The 27,659-nt window shown below is 43.6% G+C and overlaps 1 protein-coding gene across 1 annotated transcript in view; it reads right to left on the bottom strand.

Annotated features, from left to right (window-relative positions):
- Positions 1 to 27,659, bottom strand: part of LOC113523737 (NACHT, LRR and PYD domains-containing protein 3-like) — a 152,080-nt gene that overhangs the window by 111,948 nt on the left and 12,473 nt on the right. The window lies entirely within an intron of this gene.

Raw genomic sequence — 27,659 nt, 5'->3', positions numbered from 1 at the left:
CTGCAGAAGGGAAGTTTGTGTGTGTGTGTGTGTGCGCGTGTCACCAATGTTTATGTAACTGAACAATATTTAATGGTGGATTTTTAAGTGATTCTGCAGTAAAATAGTAAACAGTAAAAACAGATTAGTGCATTTTCACATTATGAAACTTGTTTTATATTCAAAGTGGACTCTCTCCAATCTTTCTGTCTTGTACTTACAGCATAGAACGTCTCCAGGTTACGTATGTAACCATGGTTCCCCGAGGGAACGAGACGCTGCGTCACGAAACGCTATGGGAACGCCCCCGCGTGACCGCGCTCTGAATCACGTGTCTAATCCGTCCAATGGATGGGCGAGACGTCACGGGCGGGGTGACGTAGCGACCCGGAAGCATAAAAGCCCGAGCGGTGAGCCCCGCGTTAGCTTACTGGAAAATGAAGCAAGCGCCGCAGGGACGCCGGAAGTGTGGCACCGAGACGCAGCGTCTCGTTCCCTCGGGGAACCATGGTTACATACGTAACCTGGAGACGTTCCCCTTCAGGAACTCGAGCTGCGTCACGAAACGCTATGGGAACGAGTATACCCACGCCGCCAGACTTACAAGTCCCTGCCTCCAGGAGGAGGCAAGCCTAAGGCACAAGGACAGAGGAGCCGGGAGTGGCTCGCGTATCTAGGTCATAAAACCTGGCAAAGTTCAGGGGCGTGGACCATCCCGCCGCGTTGCAGATGTCCTGTAAGAACACACCTGCCAGAAAGGCCTTAGAGGCTGCCACCGCTCGGGTAGAGTGAGCCTTGACCCCCAGGGGACTGGGGAGACCAGAGGACTGGAAAGCCAGAGAAATCGATTCTACAATCCACCGGCTCAGGGTCTGCTTAGAAGCAGGAAAACCCCTCTTAGGGGGACCAAAGCACACAAGCAACTGGTCCGCCTTTCTCCACAGGGCAGTTCTGTGGATGTACGCATCCAGTGCTCACACTGGACACGTACAATCGAGCTTCCGATGGTCGGGCTCCCCAAAGGGAGGAGGACAGATAGCCTGCAGCACGACCGGCCGTGGTGCCGAGGAGGGGACTTTCGGTACGTACCCCGCTCGGGGGTACAAGAACGCTTTGGCCAACCCAGGTGCAAAGTCTAAATAGGAAGGGGCCACAGAGAGGGCCTGAAGATCCCCCACTCTCCTAAGAGACGAAATTGCCAAGAGAAAGGCAGTTTTTAACGTCAGAAGACGGTCCAAAATCTCCTCAATGGGCTCAAAGGGGGGTTTGCAGAGAGCCTCTAAAACCACGGCCAGGGGGGACCCGAGATCGAGCTGGAGGTCTGATCCTCAGCGCACCGCGGAGGAAACGTGTCACCCAGGGGTGTCTGCCCACTGATTGGCCATCGAGAGGGGCGTGGTAGGCCGCAATAGCCGCCACGTACACCTTCAGGGTGGAGTGAGTCAGCCCCGGGGAGAGGAGGGCCTGCAAGAACTCCAGCACTGTACCAACTGGGCAGTGACCAGGGTCAAGCCGGCGGTCTCCGCACCAGGAAGTGAAAAGTTTCCACTTCAGGGCGTACAGTTGCCTCGTAGAAGGAGCTCTGGACTGGAGGATGGTCTCCACAACCTCGGTTGAGAGACCGGAAGCGCGGAGTTGTGCCCCCTCAGAGGCCACACCCACAGCTTCCACAGCTCCGGGCGGGGGTGAAGATGGCCCCCCCGCCTGTGAGAGGAGATCCCTCCTGATCGGAATCTCCCATGGGGAGCCGTCTAGGAGGGAAATCAGGTCCGAGAACCATACTCAGCCCGGCCAGAACGGGGCTACTAACAATAGGCGAATTCCGTCCCGGCGCACTCTCTCCAGAACTCCCGGGAGCAGAGCGACCGGAAGAAAGGCTTAGAGACGCAGCCTCGGCCACGGCTGTACCATGGCATCCAGTCCAAGAGGAGCTGGATGAGTCAGAGAGAACCAAAGGGGACAGTGCGACGTCTCCTGCGTCGCAAACAGATCCACCTGGGATCACATACGCCATATGAGCTCCACCACCTCGGGGTGGAGTCTCCATTCCACGGGCACCGGCCCCTGCCTCGACAAGGCGTCCGCTCCCACGTTGAGATAACCAGGGATGTAGGCTGCTCTCAATGAGAGGAGCTTCCCCTGGGAACACACAAGGATCTGGCGCGCCAGCCTGCAAAGGGGACGCGAACACAGACCTCCCTGGCGGTTGATGTAAGAGACCACCGTCGTGTTGTCGGTGCGCACCAACACGTGGCGGCCTCTTAGGTCTGGGAGAAAGAGTTTCAGAGCCAGAAACACGGCCAGCATCTCCAGGCAGTTGATGTGCCAAGTGAGATGGCGGCCGCTCCACAGACCAAGGGCAGGACGGCCACTCATGACCGCTCCCCATCCGGTGAGGGGTGCATCCGTCGCTAGCACTACGCGGCGACCAGGAGCTCCCAGGACCACGCCCTGAGACAAGAACCCAGGTTCTCTCCACACAGCTAAGGCACGGCGGCATCACCTCGTGACCTTGATCATGCGGAGCGGGTTTCCTCTGTTTCGGAAAAACCCCCTGGTCTTGAGCCACCACTGTAGGGGTCTCATGTGCAGCAGGCCAAAAGGTATCACATTGGACGCAGCTGCCAATAGGCCCAGCAGTCTCTGAAACTGCTTTACAGTGAGTGACCGGCCTACTTTCACTCTCGCGACCGCTGTGAGGTCCGACTCGATCCGAGCAGGAGACAAACGTGCCTGCATTGTGGTCGAATCCCACACGACGCCCAGATAAGCGGTTCTCTGAGCTGGAGAAAGCACGCTTTTCTCGGCGTTTAGTCTTAACCCCAGTTCCTTCATATAAGCGAGAACGACATCTCGATGCAGAGCCGCCCATCTGCTCTGAATGAGCTAAAATCAACCAGTCGTCGATGTAATTCAGTATGCGGATGCCCTGTAGTTGCATAGGAGCCAAGGCAGCATCCACGCACTTCGTGAAGGTGCAGGGTGAGAGTGCTAGGCCGAAGGGAAGAACCCGATACTGGTAAGCTTCGCCCCCGAAAGCAAACCTCAGGAACTTCCTGTGTGGGGGAAGGATGGAGATGTGGAAATACGTGACCGCTGCGAAGGCCTCAAAAGAGGCAGCAAGCCTCCCAGACCCACTACGTTGCCGGGCGAGAACTGGGAGAGGCGCTCGCCGGAGACCGCTGCGCCCTGAAGCACCATAGGTGGCAGGGTTGGCAGATCGACCTCCTGAGGGCACTGGGGTGACCCGGGCACCGTGAGATGAGGTGTACGAGGAAGCCCTGGGCCAAAACCGTCAGGGCTTCTTTGCTGCGGCCCTTCTGGACATGAGGACGGTCCTCAGATCCGCCTTAGCGCCCGAAGGGCTGGGCCCAGAGCGTCATCGCGACTCCTGCTCCCGCCTCGGGGGAGCACGGGAGGCGACGCTCTGTTTTTGGGCCTCCCTGTAGGAGGGGGCCGTACACGGAGGGGGCTGCCCCCGCCCAGCAGCCCCACGAGCTAGAGAGCGACGGGGGAGGAACCGCTGGAACGCCGCCGCCTGAGCACAGGCCTGCTGGTATCTCTCGACGACGGAGTCTACCGCGTCGCCAAACAGGCCCGAGGGAGTAAGCGGGGGCGTCCATGAGCACGACCCTGTCCTTCTCTTTCATATCGGACAGGGTCAGCCAGAGATGCCTCTCCGCCGCCACCAGGACTGCCATAGACCGACCGATAGCACGGGTGGTCTCCTTGGTGGAGCGGAGGGACAGATCAGCGGCCCGCCTGAGCTCAGCTACCTGCTCAGACGTACCCTCCCCCTGCTCATCCAGCTCTTTAAGCAGGTCAGCCTGGTACGCCTGTAACACCGCCATGGTGTGCAGACACGCACCGGCCTGACCTGCTGCCGTGTACGCCTTGCCTACCAGCGCTGAGGTGGTCCGCAGCGGCTTGGTAGGCAACGCCGGAGCCTTCAGGGACGATGCAGCAGCAGGGGACAGATAGCTGGCTAGCGTCTATTCAACCCTGGGCATCGCCCTGTAACCGGAGTAGTCCAGCCCCGCCACATTAGCATAATGGGAGGAAGTGGGGCTGAACAACCGGGCTGAAAAAGGCCTATTCCAGGACCTCGACACCTCAGTGCTCACCGCTCGGGCTTTTATGCTTCCGGGTCGCTATGTCACCCCGCCCGTGACATCTCGCCCATCCATTGGACGGATTAGACACGTGATTCAGAGCGCGGTCACGCGGGGGCGTTCCCATAGCGTTTCGTGACGCAGCTCGAGTTCCTGAAGGGGAACATATATTAATTAAACTATCCACTTTCCATATTCCAATATTTTACAAAAATAATGGAAAGCAATAAGATTTCCTTCCCTGTATATCTTTTTTCCTATATTGTCAGACATGTATTTATTTTTGTATTTTGTTATTTCTCAAAACTCTTTTTTCCCACCAAATGAGTGTGTGTATCTGGATTCACAAATAAAGGTTTTCAGTGATGGCCTCATGAGCCTGGATTTACCTGCCTGTGTCAAATCTCTGAATCAGCGCTGTTTGCTTAACCACACTTATGGAATAAAATCCTGATCTAACCCTTACAATATGTGTATAGTTGCATGCAGGCTACACACTTATTCTGCATATGAAAAGTTACATTATATAACTAGACTGCAAGCAGAATTGTTTCATGCTAAATACAAGATTAGCCAGATACAAATTCATAGAATAAAATGTAGCATATGCAATTCTGGACCTGTAGCCTTACTTCTTTTAGTCTTTTTGTCCTAAAAAAGTAGACATGTGGTCATGTGTCACACTTTCACATTGTTTATTACCGAAGGTGCAAGAAGTCTCGATCCTGTGCCCTACAGTGCTGAGTACATGGGGCATAAAATACATTTGGATCAAAATGAAAAGCTTGGGATGTTTGGGGTGACCCACGTCCTTGCAGTTGATGGATATAGCAGCAAAACTGTGGGGTATTCTACAAACCCTATAAAGAATAACCTCACAATAAAGTCTACAGGGAATTTGCTATCGTTTGGTTACACATTTAGATGAACAACACAACAGGCTTACTCTACTAACCACCACAATCTTATAGTCTAGACTTGAATCAAAATGTTGTATTTTCCAGTTAAATTTGTAATGGACTTAGTAATCCCTTTCAGAAAGCCTGTCCCTGTTATGTGCTGCAGACCAGCACTTCTCTCCTTTGGATTATGGGATCAAGTAAGCGTCGATCACGGAAAAGAGTTTTATCTCACACTTTTTATGCAAGAACAGCTTGCAAAGTACAGCCACAATCAAGCAAGTCTGCCTTATCTGCAAACTCAGTCAGCACAGGTGATTTTGGGATTGCTGGATGAAAGTGTATAAAAAGTGAGAAAGTTGATTATTTGGTTTATATCAATAGAATGTCTTATATTGTTAATATCCGAGTGACATTAAACAATATTTTCCTCCAACAGAGCCACACAGTTGAGAGAATGTGACCAGAAACAAATAATCAGCTTAATTACCAGATAAAGGAATCCTTAATTCAGTTAATATACAGAGATGAATTGAATATGGAAGATAATGTGGCCAGATATTGCTTGTCCAACCTGTCTTGCCATGTAGCCCATCTTGGACTCACCGGAGTAGTTCAGGCATGGAATGCATATAGTGAACAATACATACAGTATGGAACAGTGAACATACTTCTGTATTTTCTATTCTGTTGAAGTTCAACCCAACCCTATCCCACAGTTCTGTTTATGTGTATATACAGAGCTACTAGTTTGTTAGCTACACCTACCTTGTGCCTACACTCACTGAGCCTTACACTCATTACCTATAAGGTGGATTATCTGATTAAAAAAAAAAAAGGCCAGTGATGGAGATACAAGTTGAGTGTACCAAATGAACTGAAAACCCTGTATATATGTGTAAATGTGTGTGCAAGTGTGATTCATAAATTCACACTAAATAACAGTAACCATAGAGTTTTCAGTAATTTGGAGTTTTCACTAATAGAAATAGAAATAGAAATAGAAAAACTAACCAAAAATCTTTGCTCATTATAGCATAAAGAACATAACCTTAACATGACAGAACAAATTTCAGCATTTCGTTTTTTCGTTGTGTCATCAAACATAAACTGTGTGTTGTTGTACACTCAAGACTTCAGAGAGCCCAGCAACCCTACGCACATTAGTGTTGAAAGAATCTCCTCGGCACTTCATGCACTGGTCAGAAGTCTCCTGCCTCTGCTCTACACACACTTTGCACCCAAGGAGGCTGCTGCAGCATGTAGCAAACATAGACTCTACCATGAGACCTGAATAAAACAAATGACAGACACAATGCCAGCAAACTACACAAAATCAAGATAAACATGTTTTTATAACAAGAACACATACTTGACACAGTCAAAAAAGTCTACACACCCCTGTTAAAATGACAAGTTTTTGTGATGTAAAAAAAAAAATTCAATAAATAGTCCAAATGTAATTATAATACAGCTGTCATCAATGAAATTATTCTGATTAAACCCCAAATAAAGACCAGCACGCAACTCTTCTACATTTAGTGTCAGTTCAGTGTGTTTATATATTATAGCTTTAGATTTAGACATTCACTGTGTTTAAACTCCTGAAATGGTTTGTTTTCCCCTCGTCACAAAATGGAGTTGCTGAGTTTCACTTTCACTTTCACTTTCATCGTCTACTTGGTTATTCTGCAAAGGGGGAAGGGCAGTGACGCAGTGTTCAGAGTGACGTAGCTATTTGTTATCGATATGATTCCCAAATCCCCGTCTCTCGCAATGCGCTTTGCGTGATGTAAATAGGTTGCGACGTAGCCCGACCTTTCCCACGCAAGCGAACTCAATCCTCTGCGCATGCGCAAAAAATTCCACACGTTCCGAAACGTTTTCTATTCAAAGTGGGCGGTCTCCAATCATTCTGATACATAATTACAGTATATAAAATGTGTTAATTAATTAAACTATCCACTTTCCATAAACAAGTGTTTTATTTTCATTCAGATTACTAAAATCTTTTTACTAAACTCTGACCTGCTGTGGTTCTTGGTGCTGTTCCTATCAGAGTTAATCCACTTTTAAAGAGCTCTATGGAGTCATAATTCCTCTCCTTGCTGTTGCACATCCATACACAGAGTGGTTGGGTGAATTTGTTTCTCTTTCTCATCCAAACCCTGTGTTAGAAATAGAGGAAGATTAGTAGATTAATATATTCATGTCTTATTGGAGCCTTGAGCTCTACTGTATAAATATCTTATAAGAATTATTTTACTGGGACAGATTTTGTTTTAATTACAAAAATGTATATTTTTAAAACAAAAGTATATATGAGCAGTGAATATCAAATACTTCATTTGTCCAGTTTGCTTTCTCTCTGCACCAAAATAATCATACAGCCGTCATCAGTGAAATTATTCTGATTAACTCCCAAATAAAGACCAACACTTAAACCTGCGGTTCTGTACTTCGCCAATAAAACCTTTTCCCCCAAAAATGGTTCTATGTAGAACCCTTGGAGAGTAAAGAACCTTTTATATTAAAACGGATCTATAATTCAGAGAATGTGTAATGTGAAATCAGTGCCATTACTTTTTGGAATTTTCTTTTGGATCACCACTTACACTGAGGTGGTGTACACATGGTGTGGGGGTGTAGGTATGTATGAGTAAGGAGTGTTCCTAATAAAGTGGTGTGTGTGTATGAGTAAGGGGTGTTCCTAATAAAGTGGTGTGTGTGTATGCGTAAGTGGTGTTCCTAATAAAGTGGTGTGTATGTATGAGTAAGGAGTGTTCCTAATAAAGTGGTGTGTATATATGAGTAAGGGGTGTTCCTAATAAAGAGGTGTGTGTGTGTGTGTGTATGAGTAAGGGGTGTTCCTAATAAAGTGGTGTGTGTGTGTATGAGTAAGGGGTGTTCCTAATAAAGTGGTGTGTATGTATGAGTAAGGGGTGTTCCTAATAAAGTGGTGTGTGTATGAGTAAGGGGTGTTCCTAATAAAGTGGTGTGTGTATGAGTAAGGGGTGTTCCTAATAAAGTGGTGTTTATATATGAGTAAGGGGTGTTCCTAATGAAGTAGCCTGTATGTATGAGTAAGGGGTGTTCCTAATAAAGTGGCCTGTATGTATGAGTAAAGGGTGTTCCTAATAAAGTGGCCTGTATGTATGAGTAACCTTACTGCTACACTACTAATGAAAGAGAGCAGTGGCGATGGCGTGTGTGACAGTAAATCCAGCCTGTAGTAAATCTTGTTGAAGAATCGGATCCACTTCTGCTTCATGAGCCTCTTCTTCCTCCTGCTCATCCTCCTCTTGGAAGGCAGAATACATTCAATTCAATTCAATTCAATTTTATTTGTATAGCGCTTTTAACAATGGACATTGTCACAAAGCAGCTTTACAGAAATAAATGGATTCACAAAAATATATTGTAAATATTTAAATTTATCACTGTGAATTTATCCCTAATGAGCAAGCCAGTGGCGACGGTGGCAAGGAAAAACTCCCCGAGATGATATGAGGAAGAAACCTTGAGAGGAACCAGGCTCAAAAGGGAACCCATCCTCATCTGGGTGCAACGGATAGTGCAATTATAAATAAATCCCTTCTATTGTGTACTATATGGACAAATAGTGCAATTGTGCAACCAATAAATTCATCACAGTATTTGCAAGAGGTCCGGCTGGTTAAAATCTATCCACTGTCCACTGATGGAGTCCTGAGTACGAAGCTGCTCGTGGCAACTGCAGCCCCAAAGCCACTACAGCAATCGCAGTCCCAAGCCATTACAGTACAGCTCCCCATATGTGATCCCCAAGCCATCTCCACAGCCCCCAGGTGGCACCATCCCCAGCAATCCAAACAGTTCTTCAGGCAGTCCATATGGGGCCACCCCCAGCAGCAGCGAGCGAACTCAACCGATGAGAACTCCAACCAGAAGTAGGGCATCAGGATGGGTCAGGCAGCGAGGAGGAGCAGAAGGGGTCAGGATCACTGGCATCACTGGCATCTCAGAAGTAGCATGTGTAGCTCGACAGAGAGTGAGGGAGAGAGAGAGATGGAGAGAAAGGAAGAGATTGTTAGGTGAGCTTTTGTCCTCTAATGGTTAAGCACGATGTACTTTGCATGCAGAGTGCAAGCAGGGACTCCGGCAAGACTAGCTATGACAGCATAACTGAAAGGGAGAGCCAGAAGCTAACACAGACATGAGGGCACCCTGGGACATAAGGCAGCCAGCCACTCCACCGTCGACAAACCTGAGTGAACGTGTGAGAGTGGGGGGGCGACAGCATCCAAACATCCCATTTCACCACAACACTCTATGCCTGTGAAACCCTCCAGACCTGCCCCTGTACCTAAGAAAACTATTCACAAAAGGCTTGACTAAACAAATATGTTTTCAGCCTAGACTTAAACACTGAGACTGTGAAACACTGAGACTGTGAAACACTCAATACATGTTGGAAAGGTTGAAGAGTAAAACACAGGCTACAGTCATTTTGCAAGCGCTTGGTGGCTCAACACGCACCTAATAGCAACCTGTAATCAAACTAACTCCAAAGCTGTGTCCTCTAAATCCTGTGTGTAAAGCCCAGTTTCCCAGCCCTTATCTAACACATGGCAGTGTTTTATCTGCTTTCTCTACAACCCCCGCCTCAGCTCGTGCAGGCCGCTTTGCTTCATTCCAGCTGATGACTGGAATCAGGGGAGTTTGGGGCAGCTTCTGATTGAACATCCTTGGGAGTCTAATGAGGCCTCTCTATAATAGCTTTCTTACCAGTTCAACTCCAACTTCATCAGCACCCTAATAAAGCACTGCAGGTTAGTTTTGTTCAGGGTCACTATCTAAACTGAGAGTCTATTCACAAGCACTAGCACTACTACACTTCACATTCAATATTTCCTTCTCTAATGTTTAGGGTTCCTAATAAAACTGCCATATTCAATCATGAGCACCAAAAGTCATGTTCAGTCTCATCACTGCTTCAGTGGAACTTCATATGTTCCGTACGTGGCCTCAGCTATTTCACTCGACAATCTCCACAACTAGGGAAGAAGATTACACAGATAAAGCCAATATATACCTTATTACAGTAAAACATAAAGGGAAAAAGGGAGGGGCTCCATCCAGCACAACACGCAGCGCCGCCTCAAACAGCCGGTAGGCCTTGTGTCCTTCCCACAGACACAGAGCTCATCAGCCTTATTACTGTGCACTGGATTATTCTGCCATAACAACTCCAACACACGCCTCTCCTCTACTCTTTACTATTATTATTATTATTATTATTATTATTATTATTATTATTATTATTATTATTAAGAACATATCTTCATGCCTCTCAGCACTTGACATGGAAATGTTAAAAAAAAGGTTTATATTTATTTTTTATATTCGGATATCTGTAACAACTGGTTTGTGACAAAAAGTCCATTGTTAAAAACGCTATATAATGAAATAAACGAGTGAATGAATGAATAAATAAATAAAATTAAAATGCCGGTCTTGCGTTTTTAAATCAAACTTTATTGAATAATTCACAATTTGTTACAATAAATCTTCAACATTCGCAATTGTTACAATAACTCTTGAACATTTACACAGTTTAAATATTTCACAATTTGTTACAGCAATTCTTCAACATTACAAATTTTTAAATATACAAAAATAACTATTTACAACATAGTCCAATCATATGATTATATCTACATAGTTATTTCCCTTAAATATTTCCAGAGATCATATTTTTAATAAAGACCATGGAGACTTATTTTTAGATCTTCGCTCCATTGTCCTTTGTCTTTTTAGTTCATTTAAGATTAGTTTAAAAAGCGTCTCAGCTGGGAGATGGCATTGCTTACTGATCATTGTGCACCTTGTTTTCCACATTTTATACTTAACAATACACATTATAAGCCTATAAAAATCTTTTATGTTTTTGGCTATTTTTTTTAAATATTCCATACATTATTGTCCTTTCATTTGTGTTGATATTCAGCTCTAGATGTTTGGGTTTCTTGCCATATCTCAGCTGAGTGTGAGCAATGGAGCAATAAATGGTCTATTGTCTCAGCCTCATCACAATCATCAACAGCACAGTTTTTCTTTGTTCCAAAACAGCTCCATTTCACCTCACATCTAACTGCGAGTCTTAAAAACATCAGTTTCCATCATATGAAGGTCTTGCTTATTTGAATCCTAGTTTTCTAATTTGCAGCTTTCCAATGATGGATTTCTGTCTTAATCTCTTGTTGTTGTTTCTGCCAGTTTCCTTCGACACATTTAGTAGCCGATATGGTCAGTCCTAGTCATTAGATTTGGGCTTTTATCTGGATGGTTAAAGTTGGGATAAATCTGTTTCCTATCCATACTGCCTCCGGTTTATTTTGGTGTCATTTGGCTCCTGACTCTTCATCTCATTTAAACTGATCATTTATTCCGTCTAGTTCTTTTGGACTCTTTATAAAGAGCAGAATATCGTCGGCATATGCAGTGACTTTTTCTTTTTTCCCTGTTGAAGTTTTAACGCCCTGTATTCTTGGATCTTCTTTTATTTAGTGGAAAAGTGGCCTAATGGCTATAATATAGAGTGCAGTGCTCAAAGGCCAGCCTTGTTGATCTCCTCTGTTTATCTCAAAGGGATCCGCTAAATAACCGTTTACATTCATCTGAACTGCTCATTTTTAACATCAAGCTTTTATCATTTTAATAAAGTCTTTTGGAAAGCCATAATGTTCCATAACGCTCCATAAATAATCTCTGGATATCAAGTCAAAAGCTTTTTTTTGACACGAGATGCTCCTTCTACAGGACCTTGTTGAGAACAGGCGAGGAGGCGGGGCTAAGACCAACGGTCACACAATAGAGCACATTCAAAAAGAAACAGAACGCCACAGCTTTCTACCTGCTAGCGTCTTCTTCTTCCTCACCCTCTCTATACACACAAACATTATTATTACTGTTAGTAGTAGTAGTAGTTGTTTTTCCAGTAGTAGTAATAGTAGTAGAAGTCTTAATCCGATATGCAAGGTGTGTATTTTAAAAAAAAAAAAAAAAAAAAAAAAAAAAAAAAAAAAACGCCAAACAGCCATCAGTGTGAGGAGGTTAGTAAAAGTACTCTGTGTTTGTAAAACATTGACATTCCCTTTACAGACACGAGACGCTCCTTTTGAGCATGTCTGTGGTCTCAAGGCCCGGATTCTACACTCCTAGGTCCACTATAACTCTGTGTCACGCGGAGCAGCACAACATCTTATTAGTAGCCCATCATTCAGCTGATCACCATCAAAGTCTGTGTACACTTTTAATCGAGCCACATTTTACCATGCGACTAGAAAAGAAAAGACAAAACATGAGGGTGAGAGCGGGCAGCGTTTTAGCCTGTGTGTTCCTCCCTGCCAACGCTATATTACGGGTGGGGATACACACAGCCTGTGCGTTGTCTGTTCAGGAGCGGAGCACAAAAAGTCGGCTCTCGAGGGAGCCGGCTGCTCGCATTGCATGCGTTTGCCGCTACGTGTGCTTCGCTCCCGGAAAGCTCTCTTTGAAGAGCCGCCACCTCCACGCCGGAGCCTACCTTTTTTCCCCCCACCTCCACACCGAGGTGTCGAGGTCGTGGGGGAGGCCTTTCTAGACTCAGGAGATCGTTCTGCCAACCCTGCCACCCATGGTGCTTCAGGGCGCAGTAGTCTCCGGCGAGCGCTTCTCTCAGTTTCCGCCCAGGAACGTAGCGGTACTGGGAGGCTCGCTACCTCTTCGGAGGTTTCCAGAGCAGATAGTTCGGCTGTCCCCTGCCGGTCCGCCTCTTCAGGGCACCGAGCTAGCCGCTCTCATTACACCAGAGGTCAGTCTCGAGAGACTGATTCCCTTAGTAGACTATTTGGCAGCGTGGAACCTCTGCCGAATGTGTCTCAATGGGTCCTGCATACTGTAGAGAGAGGCTACCGAATCCATTCGGTTCTCGTTTTTGCAGGGTTCTGAGCAGGCTCTGGTAATGGAACAAGAAGTAAACGCTCTCCTGAGGAAGGAGGCCATCGAGGTGGTCCCTCCTCACGACAAAGAGTCCAGGTTCTACAGCCGGTACTTCATTGTTCCGAAGAAGGGTGGAGGGCTGCGTCTCATTTTGGATCTGCATCATTTGAACCGCTCAGTCGTGTGACTGAAGTTCAAGATGCTCACGATCAAACAGGTCGTGTCTCAGATCAGCTCCAAGGACTGGTTTGTCACGATCGATCTAAAAGATGCATACTCCCATCCTTCCCCAACACAGGAAGTTCCTGAGGTTTGCTTTCGGGGGCGAAGCTTACCAATATTGGGTTCTTCCGTTCAGCCTGGCACTCTCACCCCGCACTTTCACGAAGTGTGTGGATGCTGCTCTGGCTCCTCTGCGACTCCAGGGCATCCGCATGCTGAATTATATTGACGATTGGTTGATATTAGCTCAATTGGAGCAGGCAGCGGTTCGGCATCGAGATGTTGTTCTCGCCCACATGAAAGAGCTGGGGTTAAGACTAAACACCTAGAAAAGTGTGCTTTCTCCAGTACAGGGAACCACTTATCTGGGCGTGGTGTGGGATTCGACCACAATGCAGGCACGTCTGTCTCCTGCTCGGATTGGTTGATCCTCACAGCAGTCACGAGAGTGAGAGAAGGCTGGTCACTCACTGTAAAGCAGATGGCAGCTGTGTCCAACGTGATACTTCTTGGCCTGCTGTACATGAGACCCCTACAGTGGTGGCTCAAGACCAAGGGGTTCTCCCCGAGGGGAAACCCGCTTCGCATGATCAAGGTCATGCGGCAATGCCTACGTACCTTAGACATGTGGAGCATACCTTGGTTCTTGTCTCAGGGCCCAGTGCTGGAGCTCCTTGTCGCCGTGTAATACTAGCGACGGACGCATCTCTCACCGGTTGGGGAGCAGTCATGAGTGGCCGCTCAGCCCGTGGTCCGTGGAGCGGCTGCCATCTCATATGGCACATTACCTGCCTGGGGATGATGGCCGTGTTTCTAACTTTGAAACACTTTCTCCCGGACCTAAGAGTTCGCCATGTGTTGGTGCGCACCGACAACACAGAGGTGGCCTCTTACGTCAACCACCGGGAAGGTCTGCGTTAGCACCCCCTTTTACAGGCTGGCGCACCGGATCCTTGTGTGGTCCCAGGGGAAACAACTCCTGTTTGGAGTAGTTTACATCCCTGGGCATCTCAATATGGGAGCAGACATCCTGTTGAGGCAGGGGCCGAGGCCCGGGGAACAGAGACTTCACCCTGAGATGGTGAAGCATATAGGAGAGTGTTTGGCCGGGCTCAGGTGGACCTGTTTGCGACTCAGGAGATATCACACTGTCCCCTCTGGTTCTCTCTGACTCATCCAGCTCCTCTCGGACTGGATACCATCTACAGACCTGGCAGAGGCTTCGTCTGTACGCCTTCCCCCCGATTGCTCTGCTCCCGGGAGCTCTGGAGAGAGTGTGCCAGGGTGGGGTCCTTCTGTTGTTAGTAGCCCCGTTCTGGCCGGGCCGAGTATGGTTCTCGGACCCGATTTCCCTCTTCGACGGCCCTCCATGGGAGATCCCCATCTGGAGGGACCTCCTCTTGCTGTGGTTGTGACCTCTGGGGGGCACAACTCGTAGCTTCCAGTCTCTCAACCGAGGTTGTTGAGACCATTCTCCAACCCAGAGCTCCCTCAACGAGGAAACATGTATGCCCTGAGTGGAAATTTTTCACTTCTTGGTGCGGAGACCGCCAGCTCGACCCAGTTAACTGCCCAGTTGGTACAGTGCTGGAGTTACTGCAGGTCCGATTCTCCACAGGGTTGACCCTCTCCACCTTGAAGGTCTACGTGGCGGTCTTTGTGGCCTATCACGCCCCTCATGGTGGTCAGTTTATGGGCAGACACCCCCTAGTTACATGTTTCCTCCGCGGTGCGCTGAGGCTGAGGCCTCCGGTACGATCTCGTGTCCCTCCGTGGGACCTGGCTGTGGTGCTGAGGCTTTCTGTAAACCTCCTTCTCTTGAGAGAGTTGGGGATCTACAGGCCCTCTCAGTGGCCCTCTCTTTTTAGGCTTTGCGCCCAGTCTGGCCAAAGCATTTCTCAACCCTCGAGCGGGGTATATTCCCAAAAGTTCCCTCCTCTACACCACGGCCTGTCGTGCTCCAGGCCTTCTGTCCTCCTCCCTTTCGGTGGCCCGACCAGCAGAGGCTTAACTGTTGTGTCCAGTGTGAGCACTGGACGCATACGTCCTCAGAGCTGCCCGGTGGGTCGTGGGTACCATCTATCTGGCCTATGAGTCCTCTGATCTCCCCTTGCCCTTGGGAGTCAAGGCTCACTCCACTAGAAGTGTGGCGGCCTCCAAGGCCTTTCTGGCAGGTGTCCCTATGCAGACGTCACGGGCGGGGTGGGGGTCCATGCCCCTGACTTTCGTCAGATTCTATGGCCTCGACATGCGAGCCATTCTGGGCTCTTTTGCTCTCTCGCCCTAGCTGTGCTCTTCCACACTGGGCAAGGATTTGTAAGTCTGGCGGCGTGGGCATACTCATTCCCATAGCGTTTCGACGCAGTTCCTGAAGGGGAACGTCTCCAGGTTACGTATGTAACCATGGTTCCCCGAGGGAACGAGATGCTGCATCTCAGTGCCATACTTCCGGCATCCCTGCGAGCACCTGCTTCATTCTTGAAGCTGCCGCTGTATCCACCGCGCGTGCTTTTAAGCTTCCTGGTCGCTACGTGACCCCCGCCGTGACGTCTCGCCCATCCATTGGACTGATTACACATGTGATTCAGATCGTGGTCACGCTGAAGGCGTTCCCATAGCGTTTCGACGCAGCGTCTCGTTCCCTCGGGGAACCATGGTTACATACGTAACCTGGAGACATTTCTCTTAACATTCCCTTTCTTCACTGTAGGTCTTCCAAACAAATGTAATTTCTGGTGTATATTGCTGATTACGCTTGCATCTATCATCTGCCATTTATAAATCCTGTCTATCTGGAACTGTTTTTGCTGTTTAAGTCATTGATTCATCTATTAAATTTACCTCCAGACTGTGAATCGATTGTTTGACTATCGACTCGTGCAGCTCTTCTCCAGACTCGGGCTGGGCGGAGCCAACAAAGAGCTACTTACAACTCATTCATTAAATCTCTGGTAATGAAGGCTTTCGGGGAAACACTCATAAAACAGACTCGTATGTAATGTACACCCTTCTTTATGTTGTTTGTTATTCACTAGGATTCATCTTTAACGGGAAACCCACACCAGTTTTTTTTTGTTCTGATGCTGATAAGAAATAAGACAGTTAATTAACTCTTCATTAAACATTCTGCTTACTGTATCTGTAATGTTGATGTTGAAGCTGAGGCTGCACTACAGCTAGTGGATGTTAAACTGATGAGACTATATGTAATTTTTAACAAATTATAAGTGACAATTGTAATTATGCAAATGTAAATAGAAAAAAGTGTCAATAATAGTATTGTTTAAGATTATTAAATAACGAATGAAAAATTTGACAAAGATACAGGTGAGCCTGTTATAAACATAGAAACAAGAAAAAGAAGAGGAACAGGAGAGGAACATGAGGTAGAGGGAATAAAAAACAGAGCAGGTAATAATATTAATGTCATGAGGTCAGTAATGTAACTGTAGAACTGCTGATATTAGTTCAGTTCATGTGGTTCAGTGATATTAGTTCTGTTCAAAAACTGTCAATATGAACTTATTTTAAAACAGAGATACTGAAATAGCTGGATGATGGGACAGAGGCTGAAGCCATCAATCAGCTCATGAACATTCTCCTGGATGAGGCAGAGGAAACAATCAACCTTCCTCTGGTTAAGTAAAGAAAATAAACGTATTATATAGCAATTATACTCACTGTTCACTTTATTAGGAACACATGTACACCTGCTTATCCATGCAGTTATCTAATCAACCAATCATGTGGCAGCAGCACAGTGCATACGATCGTGCAGATACAGGTCAAGAGCTTCAGTTAATGTTCACGTCAAACATAAGAATTTCTTTACAACCATGGAGAGCAGAAAAGTATCTCAGCATGCACAAAACATCAAACCTTCAGGTGGATGGGCTTCAACAGCAGAAGACTCACAGACTCACCCAAACTGGACAGTTGAAGATTAGAAAAAATATCACCTGGTCTTATTCCAGTATTCACCTCTCTAGTTTCAGATGTAAATATGAGGAAATGGCTGAAATTCTGATCTATCATCTCATATTCATCTTTTGATCTCAAACCCAAATGTCTTTAGTGCATAGCAAAAACAATAGAATTGGTCTTGTTGTTCCAATACTTTCGGAGGGGACTGTTCCTATAGAAATGACAAATAGTAATAGTATTAGACTAATATTTGCCTGAAACACTGGATTAATTAGGGGTTCATGTTATCTGGTCCACAAACAAACGTTTCATAAAAATGGAACAATGGGAAGAGTAGATCCCACTCGGAATACGCCTAATAGTCCTGACATGTCTCTCGTTCATCAAAACAAATCTCAGTGCATGTATCAAGCGTAATAAAGGGTCACCAAAATTGCAAACCGTTAGATTGTGTTTGTAGTGCAAATGCAGTCCTTCAGATTTAACTTGTCACACTGTTCTAGAAATAGCTACTACAAAAAAAAAAAAAAAAAAAAAAAAAAAAAAAAAAAAAAAACACTACAGAAACTACAAATGTTGTCCTTCAGGTTAAACTTTTCATCTATCAGTGCCTTAATTAGAAAAGGTACTCTGTTCAGTAAATGTAAATATTTAGCTACAGGAAACGGTTAATTGTGAGAATCATTTCTGGCTATAGTGAGTTGCCAAATAATAAAAGAAATTGTTGTTGAAATAGAATTTCAGATGTCTGTTTAGTGTAATATGAATTGCAATATGTCTTTACATTACAAAATTTTAGTTTAGGTGTTTATAGCCTACTTAAAATACATAGTCTTTATATTTTAGGCAAGGGGGTCCCCTGCAAGGAATCATCATATTTGGGGTCCATGGAATTAAAAAGGTTGAAAACCCCTGATCTAGAAGACACCCGGCTGATTCCAGTGGTTGATCTTGAGCATTATCACCTGAGCTCTCAATTCCACTTATCCACTGCTTTGTGTCTTTTATAAAGGTGTCACTGTATTTATATTTACTCTTGAGAACTCATGATTACAGCCTGCGCATCTCAGCGCGTCTATTCAAAACACGCGAGCACAATCCGAAACACGCAAACACTTTGTAACAAAGCACGTCAAAGACGCTCCTCAACTCACACACTCTCACCAAAGCCCAAACAACGGCTTAAACACACCAACAGCGCTAGATCAACAGCAAACCAACAGCAACAAAACCGCCAAGCCATTTCAAATCATCCGCAAACACAAGCAAAGAAAAAATTACAATCCATGTCCTACCGATTCGATGTCAGCAAACATATCCAAAATCATCGATCCTGTTGTTCCGAAAATCCAATCATGCAGTAATCCTTCTCATGAACGAGTGTGAGTAGATCCATATGCTCCATCAGCGCTGCTCTTAATTCCAGTTGCAGAAGCGTGCGGGTCTCCTTGCATAATCCAAAATCCATTCATTCATCCAACAACATAATTGTTTGTTGACTAAATTGTAGCGGCCTAAAAGCCAACCAAAGCCGCAGGAGCTGAATGCGGGAATAACTTGTGACACGTCAATCATCCATTACATTTGCATCTTGAAGTTTATTTTCTCCACCGAATACTTAACATTGAGGCATCAACATTTCCTGAAGCATCGGGAGATCATTTGAATCAAGGCAAAAACTCTGAATGAATTTACGGTCAACAAACAAATGTGTGCTCCCACACTCACCCCCTTCCTTCCTGCCAACCCCTCCCACTCCCAGGTGCTTTAACTCTCAAATAATTAATGACACGCCCAGATTTTCCCACAGTCACATGACATCACACATGAATATTTACATGGCTCTTATAATCCTGATCCCAAAACGGTGACAGAGGCTGTAGGAATAACATGAACATATGGGCAAACTAGTAAGAATTTATATTTCTCTATATCGCTGTTTATAGTTTTGTTCGTTTGTGCGTTTGTATGTCTATTTTCCCTTCTGTCTGTTTTCATGCGCTTTCTCTCTCTCTCTCTCTCTCTCTCTCTCTCTCTCTCACACACACACACACACACACACACACACACACACACACACACACACACAGAGGCGGCGTCACAAACGGGGGTGGGAGGGGTGTAGAGTAGAATAGAACGGTGGGCGGACGCTGGAATTTGACAGCGTGTTTGTGATTGGTTCTTCTGCCACAACGGTCTCAGCCAATCACAGAGCGGCTGTGTTGCTCTATCACGGAGAGAGTAGCGCTTGTTATTTCGGAGTTGTTCTTGAACCAGATCTGAGCAGCAAAATGAGTGGTCGCGGAGATTAAAACTGAAATCCATCATTGGAAAGCTGCTGAATTAGAAAACTAGGATTCAAATAAGCAAGACCTTCATATGATGTAAACTGATGTTTTTAGCTGCCATTTTCCCTCCCGACAATAAATGCGGAATGAAATGAAACAAGCTTTGCGTTGGCTTTATCTGGGGCAATAACAGGGAAGTAACGAACCGGGAGCTTTTATACAAACCTACAGCTTCTGCTGGACTTGGGGCCATCGACATAGGGCTTCAATTAAAGGATCCTTCTGTCCACATATCACACAAGCTATAAAAAGAAGAACAGATTGGATAGGGGACATAAGAACATGGCAGAAAAAAGCAGGCAGAGCCAGACACTAACTCCTTCTTACAAATTATTATACGGCCATTTTAAAGACAAATATAAACACTTACAAATAGACTGGGACAAATTAGCTAACAAATCCATATCTGAGGAAATAAACGAGGATGAATATGGGGAGGTTTTTAGGCAATGGATCAGAAATATGAAGAGCAAAGGCATGTGTGAAAATGGGCGTGACGTCATGGGGCTGGTCAGTGGGGTAGAGTCGCAGTTAGATGTGAGGTGAAATGGAGCTGTTTTGGAACAAAGAAAAAATGTCCTGTTCATGATTGTGATGAGGATGAGACAATAGACCACTGGAAATGTTACTGATGATCTTACTAATAAAATGAAGTGACTATAACTTGTTTTGAATAAGTTTGTTGACCTTACTGAGTGTAACTAAGCAATGACAACTTTTTAAACTTTGTTTTATTAAACTCAACAGATTCAATTAACCTCTTCTTAAAATAATGAGGATTTTGAAAAGTTGTGGGGGTCATGCGCAGTTCTACCTGTAGGTGGAGACGATTTGGAAGCTGAGGGGAAAAGCATATTGTTTGTCCTAGTTTTTAATTGCTTAATTGGTTAATTGGTCAATTTACATTAATCAACCGTGTAACAGTCATATTAAATGAGTTAGCGTTACACAGTGACATTGGATGTGGTGGGATTATAATCAAATTGCTGGATTGTGTTGATGGAAATTAGCAGTTTAACATTTGCTAGAATCCGTGTATCCTCCGTTTATTCCATATGGGAGAAAAAAAAAACAGAAAAAATGACACTAGATGATATATAGATGATATATAGATGATTATACAGAGATGGATAATTATTCTAAAAATCTTAATTTATCTTCATCTGAAGAAAGAAAGTCATACATCTGGGATGGCATGAGGCTGAGTAAATGATGAGAGAATTTTCATTTTTGGGTGGAGTTTTCCTTTAACACTAACTAAAAACCCAATAGATCTTAAACTTTTCTTTTTCCTTTCATAGGTCATTGCAGAGTTTAATCGCTTCACAAGCAAAAGCCTCAAACAAGATTTCTTCTCAACACTTGATCAACATACAGCTCGTTTTCTGGAAATTTTTGAATCAAAGAAGGGGCAGTTGGAAAGAGGCTTTCTGAGATCTTTGAGCAAATTAAGTCTATGGTAAGCTTGTCAGTGTTTCTTTCTTGCAAACTAAATTCTGTTACAGCTCAACTTTTAATTGATTCTGTTATATTTTTTTTCAGAGCACTGACATCACTGCTAAGCACACAGCAGTTCTCCGTGGCCTTCCTCTCATTCTGGAGAAGAAACCACTGACTTTTTTCAAACACGTTTGGCAAGTATCCTACATTTCATTCCAAATAATGCCCACACACATATAATCACATGTAGGCATGCCTCATTCAACTCTGTACACTTAACTCTCTTAGCTTGGACCAGAAGCACAAACTCTGCTTTTGAAGTTTTCTTTCTCATTTCTTTTTGATTCGATATTTTTATTCACTGTACAGTTCACTGTTTTGAATATAAATTTAACATGATATTTTGATTCACAACCTTTATTTATCTCCATTAGTTGTACATAAAGAAGGTGATGGTCCTGGATCTTTAAATGAAACATACATTTGTGAGGTTTGGATTTTTAATGTAACTAGGATTGTAATATTTCTGTTTTTTATTAGGACTGTGATTGGGACACACTCCACATTTCTGACCGTGATACCTGAAGACAGCCAGGATTCTCCACAAGCACTGCATCTGGAGGCTTCACACAGAGCGATTATTCTAGAAGGAGCCATAGCGATGGATGATCCTGAAAATCTTCCACATGCTATGTGCCTGTTTTTGGGCTAATATATGCACTAAATCTGCTCATGTGGCCAAACCCAGGAACTGCAATTTCCCACAATCACTATTCTGTTATGAAGTATTTTATGGCGGTGTTTATAAGTCTACACTTGTAGTAGTTAGCCGGGGGAGAGTGGAGAGAACTGTTAGAGAAATATTAGAGAAATGTTAGTGAATGCTCCCGCCTCCTCCCCTCCCTTTTTCCCTTTATGTTTTACTGTAATAAGGTATATATTGGCTTTATCTGTGTAATCTTCTTCCCTAGTTGTGGAGATTGTCGAGTGAAATAGCTGAGGCCACGTACGGAACATATGAAGTTCCACTGAAGCAGTGATGAGACTGAACATGACTTTTGGTGCTCATGATTGAATATGGCAGTTTTATTAGGAACCCTAAACATTAGAGAAGGAAATATTGAATGTGAAGTGTAGTAGTGCTAGTGCTTGTGAATAGACTCTCAGTTTAGATAGTGACCCTGAACAAAACTAACATGCAGTGCTTTATTAGGGTGCTGATGAAGTTGGAGTTGAACTGGTAAGAAAGCTATTATAGAGAGGCCTCTTTAGACTCCCGAGGATGTTCAATCAGAAGCTGCCCCAAACTCCCCTGATTCCAGTCATCAGCTGGAATGAAGCAAAGCGGCCTGCACGAGCTGAGGCGGGGGTTGTAGAGAAAGCAGATAAAACACTGCCATATGTTAGATAAGGGCTGGGAAACTGGGCTTTACACACAGGATTTAGAGGACACAGCTTTGGAGTTAGTTTGATTACAGGTTGCAGTGATCAAGTCACTTTACTGCATGAAAATAAGAAGAGGAACTGAAAATAATAATAATAATAATAATAATAATACAGAAAGACTAGAGTAAAGAATGCAGGTTGATGAATAATATAAATCTAAAGGGTGTTGTGTGCAGCGCTGTGTGTTGTTGTGGATGGATCTTGACTTCTATATTATTTGTGTTCTGGTTTTCCACGTTTCAATTTCAGATGTAATTTCTTGTTCCTTTATTTGCCAGTTGCATATCTGTCAACATTTGGATTTGAAAATAAGGGAAATCCAACTGCGAATGTACAACCCCTGGCAAAAATTATGGAATCACCACACTTAGAGGATGTTCACCCAGGTTTTTTACTTTATAGCAAACAAACAAATCACAGATATGATACAAAAAAGGTTTTGTTCAATAGCTTAACATTCTGGCTTTGTGAAACATACATCAAAAAAATTCACTGACTTTTTTTTTTTATTAATGGCGTGTCATTTTCCAAATCAAGTAGAGGAAAAAATTATGGAATCACTCAATGTTGAGGAAAAAAATATGGAATCATCAAAAAAAAAACACAATTAGTACTTTGTTGATCCTCCTCTGGCTTTTATGACAGCCTGAATTCTTTGAGGCATAGACTTCACTAATGAAAAACAATATTCCCCATCAATCTGGTTCCAACTTTCTCGAATAGCAGTTGACAGATCAGCTTTGCAGGATGGAGCCTTATCATAGACCAGTTTTTTTTAATTTCCACCATAAATTTTCAATTGGATTGAGATCCGAGACTGTTTCCTGGCCATGTCATTGAGTTGATATGCCTTTCCTGAAGAAAAGCTTTAACACTGTTTGCTCTGTGGCAAGATGCATTGTCATCCTGAAAAATTACTTGATCATCACCAAACCTATTTTCTATGGATGGAATGAGAAAAGTGTCCAAAATTTCACTGTACAACTGTGCATTGACTGCTGAGGTAATGACTGCCATCTCCCCTGGTCCTTTACCTGACATGCAACCCCATATCAATAATGAGTTGGGAAATTTGATTGTTTTCTTCAGGCAGTCATCTTCATATGTTTCGTTAGAACGGCACCAGACAAAAGTTCCAGCATCATCTCCTTGGCCAATGCAGATTCATGATTCATCACTGAATTTCACTTTCATCCAATCATCCACACTCCATGATTGCTTCTCCTTAGCCCATTGTAACCTCGTTTTCTTCTGTTTTGGTGTTAGTGCTGGTTTTCTTTTGGCTTTTCTATATGTAAATCCCATTTCATTCAGCCGGTTTCTTACAGTTCTTTCACAAACATTGACTCCTGTTTCCGCCCATTTGTTTTTCGTTTTGTTGTGCATTTTCTATTTTCAAGGCATATTGCTTTGAGTTTTCTATCCTGACGCTTTGACGTCTTCCTTAGTCTGCCTGTATGTTTTCCTTTTATAACCTACCCATTAAGTTTATATTTGCACCAAATTTTAGACACAACTCCCTCGTTGGAGCCATGTTTCCTTGCAATTAGCTGAGTCCAACAGCTCGTTAAGGTGTGTAAGCACTCCCTTTTAACTGCTGACTAATTAGCATTTTAAGACTTGTCCCGGTATTTGTTTTAGAAGTGGAAATTAAGAAAGGCGTGAAAATTAAGAAGATGATTCCATAATATTTTCCTCAACATTGAGTGATTCCATAATTTTTTCCTCTACTTGATTTGGAAAAAGACATGCCATTAATAAAAAAAAAAAAGTCAGTGAATTTTTTGGATGTATGTTTCACAAAGCCAGAATGTTAAGCTATTGAACAAAACCTTTTTCTGTCATATCTATGATTTATTTGTTTGCTATAAAGTAAAAAAGCTGGGTGAACATCCTCTAAGTGTGGTGATTCCATAATTTTTGCCAGGGGTTGTACATGTCAAACAGTGCAAAAAAATACTCAAATAGAAAATGTGTTCCTTTTTTCATTTTTATATCTTTATTTATTTAATCTTCATATAATTATAATTTCAGCAGCTGCTTTTGCAATAACAGAAATACTCAAAGTTGGGGGCCCTGTAAGTGTGTATGGAGAGAGAGAGAGAGAAGCAGTGAATGATTATGACGTCATGTACAGAGTTCTAGCTTGATAGTTTGATTGACAGTTTTTAGAAATCAATTGCTAATCCTAATAATACTAATCTGACGACATTAATGTTGAACACACCTGCGTGTCTAGTTGCTTTCAACACACTCGGTGTGTTAGCACATTTAACAATTTAGCTAGTTAGCACCCAGTCTTGTTTAGCTAACAGGAAAATGTTTTTAGTAGACTCTGATAACCAGAAGATCTTGTATGGAACTATAAATCTTTTATAGAAACAGCTAGAACATATTTGACTGCTAGTCTTTTGAGTCTGCTAGTCTTTACACTTTAATATTCTGTTATTTCTGGCCTCCATTTTAGGTTCTTCAGCATTTTTCTGGTTTAACTGTGTAATTCTGTTGTAGGTTTATTACCACACATATTATTTACATTTTCATATATTTGAGTTTTTTTAACATTACACAAACAAAAAAAAGGTCTTTTTACAAATTGTTAAAGATGTCCTTCAGTTGTGTTTCTCTATATAAACAATATTCTAAAAATTGTCATGTGACTATTGGGTAAAAATGTTTTAAATAGATTAATAAAAGCACTTTTCTGCTAAAAATATTTTCTTTTTGTTCAAAAAGGACCACTTTGCTCCCGGGATTATTAATAAGTATCTGATTACAGTAGGGCTTTAGAATTTGGACAATATAATTATATTCATCAGCTGAAGAAGCGGTTTAAAGTGAACTTTAAACTTTAAACTTTAAAGTGAATTTTTTGTTTCATCTGATCCCTGAGAATACGAGCCATGAACCGACCCAGGCCAATTTGCCTTAATGCTGGTAGTCAGGGACTGATCACAGGTCAGGTTACAGGGGAAAAGCTCTTATGGGGCTCTATATTCATGTTCACGTTGTCACTCATAGTCTTGTGTGTGCAGTCGTACACGCACACAACTAGCTAAGTAGCTGTATCTGGCCAGGATATAAATCATATAGAGTGAACAGAATGCAGTCTGGTTATGATCAGAAACATGTTTTATTGATGGGTAAAACTAAATGCATGTGAGACTGACACATGCTTTGTTTGAAGGTAACATTACCGCATTATTTACTGGACATCAGCCACCACCAGCACACTCACAGCATCACACACTGCTCTATAGTAATAATTAACTAACCCCCGGGCTGTACTCACCCTAATCCCTACTTCCTCCACGGGAGGCTCATGTGCCCTAAATAGTGCAGTAACAACGAGTACACTAGAGCAGAGAGATGTTCACTCTGAACAGCTGAGACTCTCACTGTCACCATGGTTACGAGAAGATTCCTCATAAACAGTCAGAAAGTTCAGCTCAGAGATCACGAGTCATGACACAACATTGAAGTTTCTCAGTGTGGTGGAACACGTGTTAGTCCTGGTAGTGGTCGATGCTAAGAGTAATTACAGTACAGTCCTCAAACACCTGAACTGTTGTGTTTCAGACACAGTCACTGTTTATTTTGTACTACACATAGTGTAAATAACATACGCACAACACATATACAAAACTGTATTAAATGACAGAAATACAGTCAGGTCCATAAATATTGGGACAGTGACACAGTTTTGGTAATTTTGCCTCTGTACACCACCACAGTGGATTTGAAATGAAGCAGTCAAGATGTGACTGAAGCGTAGACTTTCAGCTTTAATTCAAGGGGTTTAACAAAAATATTGCATTAACCGTTTAGGAATTACAGCCATTTTTTACAGAGTTCCTCCATTTTCACAGGCTCAAAAGTAATGGGACAAACTAATATAATCATAAATATTAGGATTATTTTTATTACTTGGTGGTAAATCCTTTGCAGTCAATGACTACCTGAAGTCTGGATCCCATGGACATCACCAAATGCTGAGTTTCCTCCCTTGAGATGATTTGCCAGGTCTTTACTGCAGCCATCTTCAGTTGCTGCTTGTTTGTGGGTCTTTCTGCCTTCAGATTTGCCTTCAGTAAGTGAAAAGCAGCTCAGTTGGGTTGAGGTCAGGTGACTGACTCGGCCATTTAAGAACATTTAATTTCCAAGCTCTTGGGCTGCTTTCACAGTATGTTTTGGGTTGTTATCCATCTGTACTGTGAAGCGCTGTCCTATCAGTTTTGCAGCATTTGACTGAATCTGAGCAGAAAGTATAGCTCTGTACACTTCAGAATTCATCCTGCTACTTCTATCAACAGTCACATTATCAATAAACCCCAGTGACCCAGTTCCATTGGCAGCCAAACATGCCCATGCCATAACACTGCCTCCACATGTTTGACGGATGATGTGGTATGCTTTGGATCATGAGCCCTTCCTTTCCTTCTCCATACTTTTCTCTTCCCATCATTCTGGTACAAGTTAATCTTGCATCAGAACTGGTCAGGCTTTTTTTAGAGGTTTTTTAGCAATGTCTAATCTGGCCTTTGTGTTCTTGAGTGTTACCAGCGGTTTGCATCTTGAGGAAAATCGTCTGTATTTACATTCATGAAGGTGGCTCTTGATTGTAGACTTTGACAATGATAGGCCTACCTCCTCCAGTGTGTTCCTGACTTGGCTAGATGTTGTGAAGGGGTTATTCTTCAATAAGAAAAGAATTCTGCAATCATCCACTTTAGTTGTTTTCTGTGGTCTCCCAGGCCTTTTGGTGTTGCTGAGCTCGCCAGTGCATTCCTTCTTTTTAAGAATGTACCAAATTGTTGATTTGGCCCTCCTAAAGTTTCTGCTATCTCTCTGATAGGTCTGTTTTGGTTTTTCAGCCTAATGATGGCCTCCTTCACTTGCATCAACACCTCTTTGGACGGCATATTGAGAGTTCCCATGAACAGTTACCAAATGCAAATTCAACACTTGGAATCAGCTCCAGACCTTTTATCTCCTTAATTTATCATGATATAAGGAGGAAACAGGCCACACCTGGCCATGAAACTGCTTATCAGTCAATTGTCCCATTACTTTTGAGCCTGTGAAAATGGAGGAACTCTGTAAAAAATGGCTGTAATTCCTAAACAGTTAATGCAATATTTTTGTTAAACCCCTTGAATTAAAGCTGAAAGTCTATGCTTCAGTCACATCTTGACTGCTTCATTTCAAATCCACTGTGGTGGTGTACAGAGGCAAAATTACCAAAACTGTGTCACTGTCCCAATATTTATGGACCTGACTGTATATACAGTATATGTAGTTAGAGTTTCAGTTACAGTTTTTTTAGT

This window comes from Pangasianodon hypophthalmus, chromosome 9 (genome assembly GCF_027358585.1).
Source record: "Pangasianodon hypophthalmus isolate fPanHyp1 chromosome 9, fPanHyp1.pri, whole genome shotgun sequence".
Classification (NCBI taxonomy): Eukaryota; Metazoa; Chordata; class Actinopteri; order Siluriformes; family Pangasiidae; genus Pangasianodon; species Pangasianodon hypophthalmus.
The sequence above is the reverse complement of the archived record's forward strand: the minus strand, read 5'-3'. Positions and strand labels throughout refer to the sequence as shown.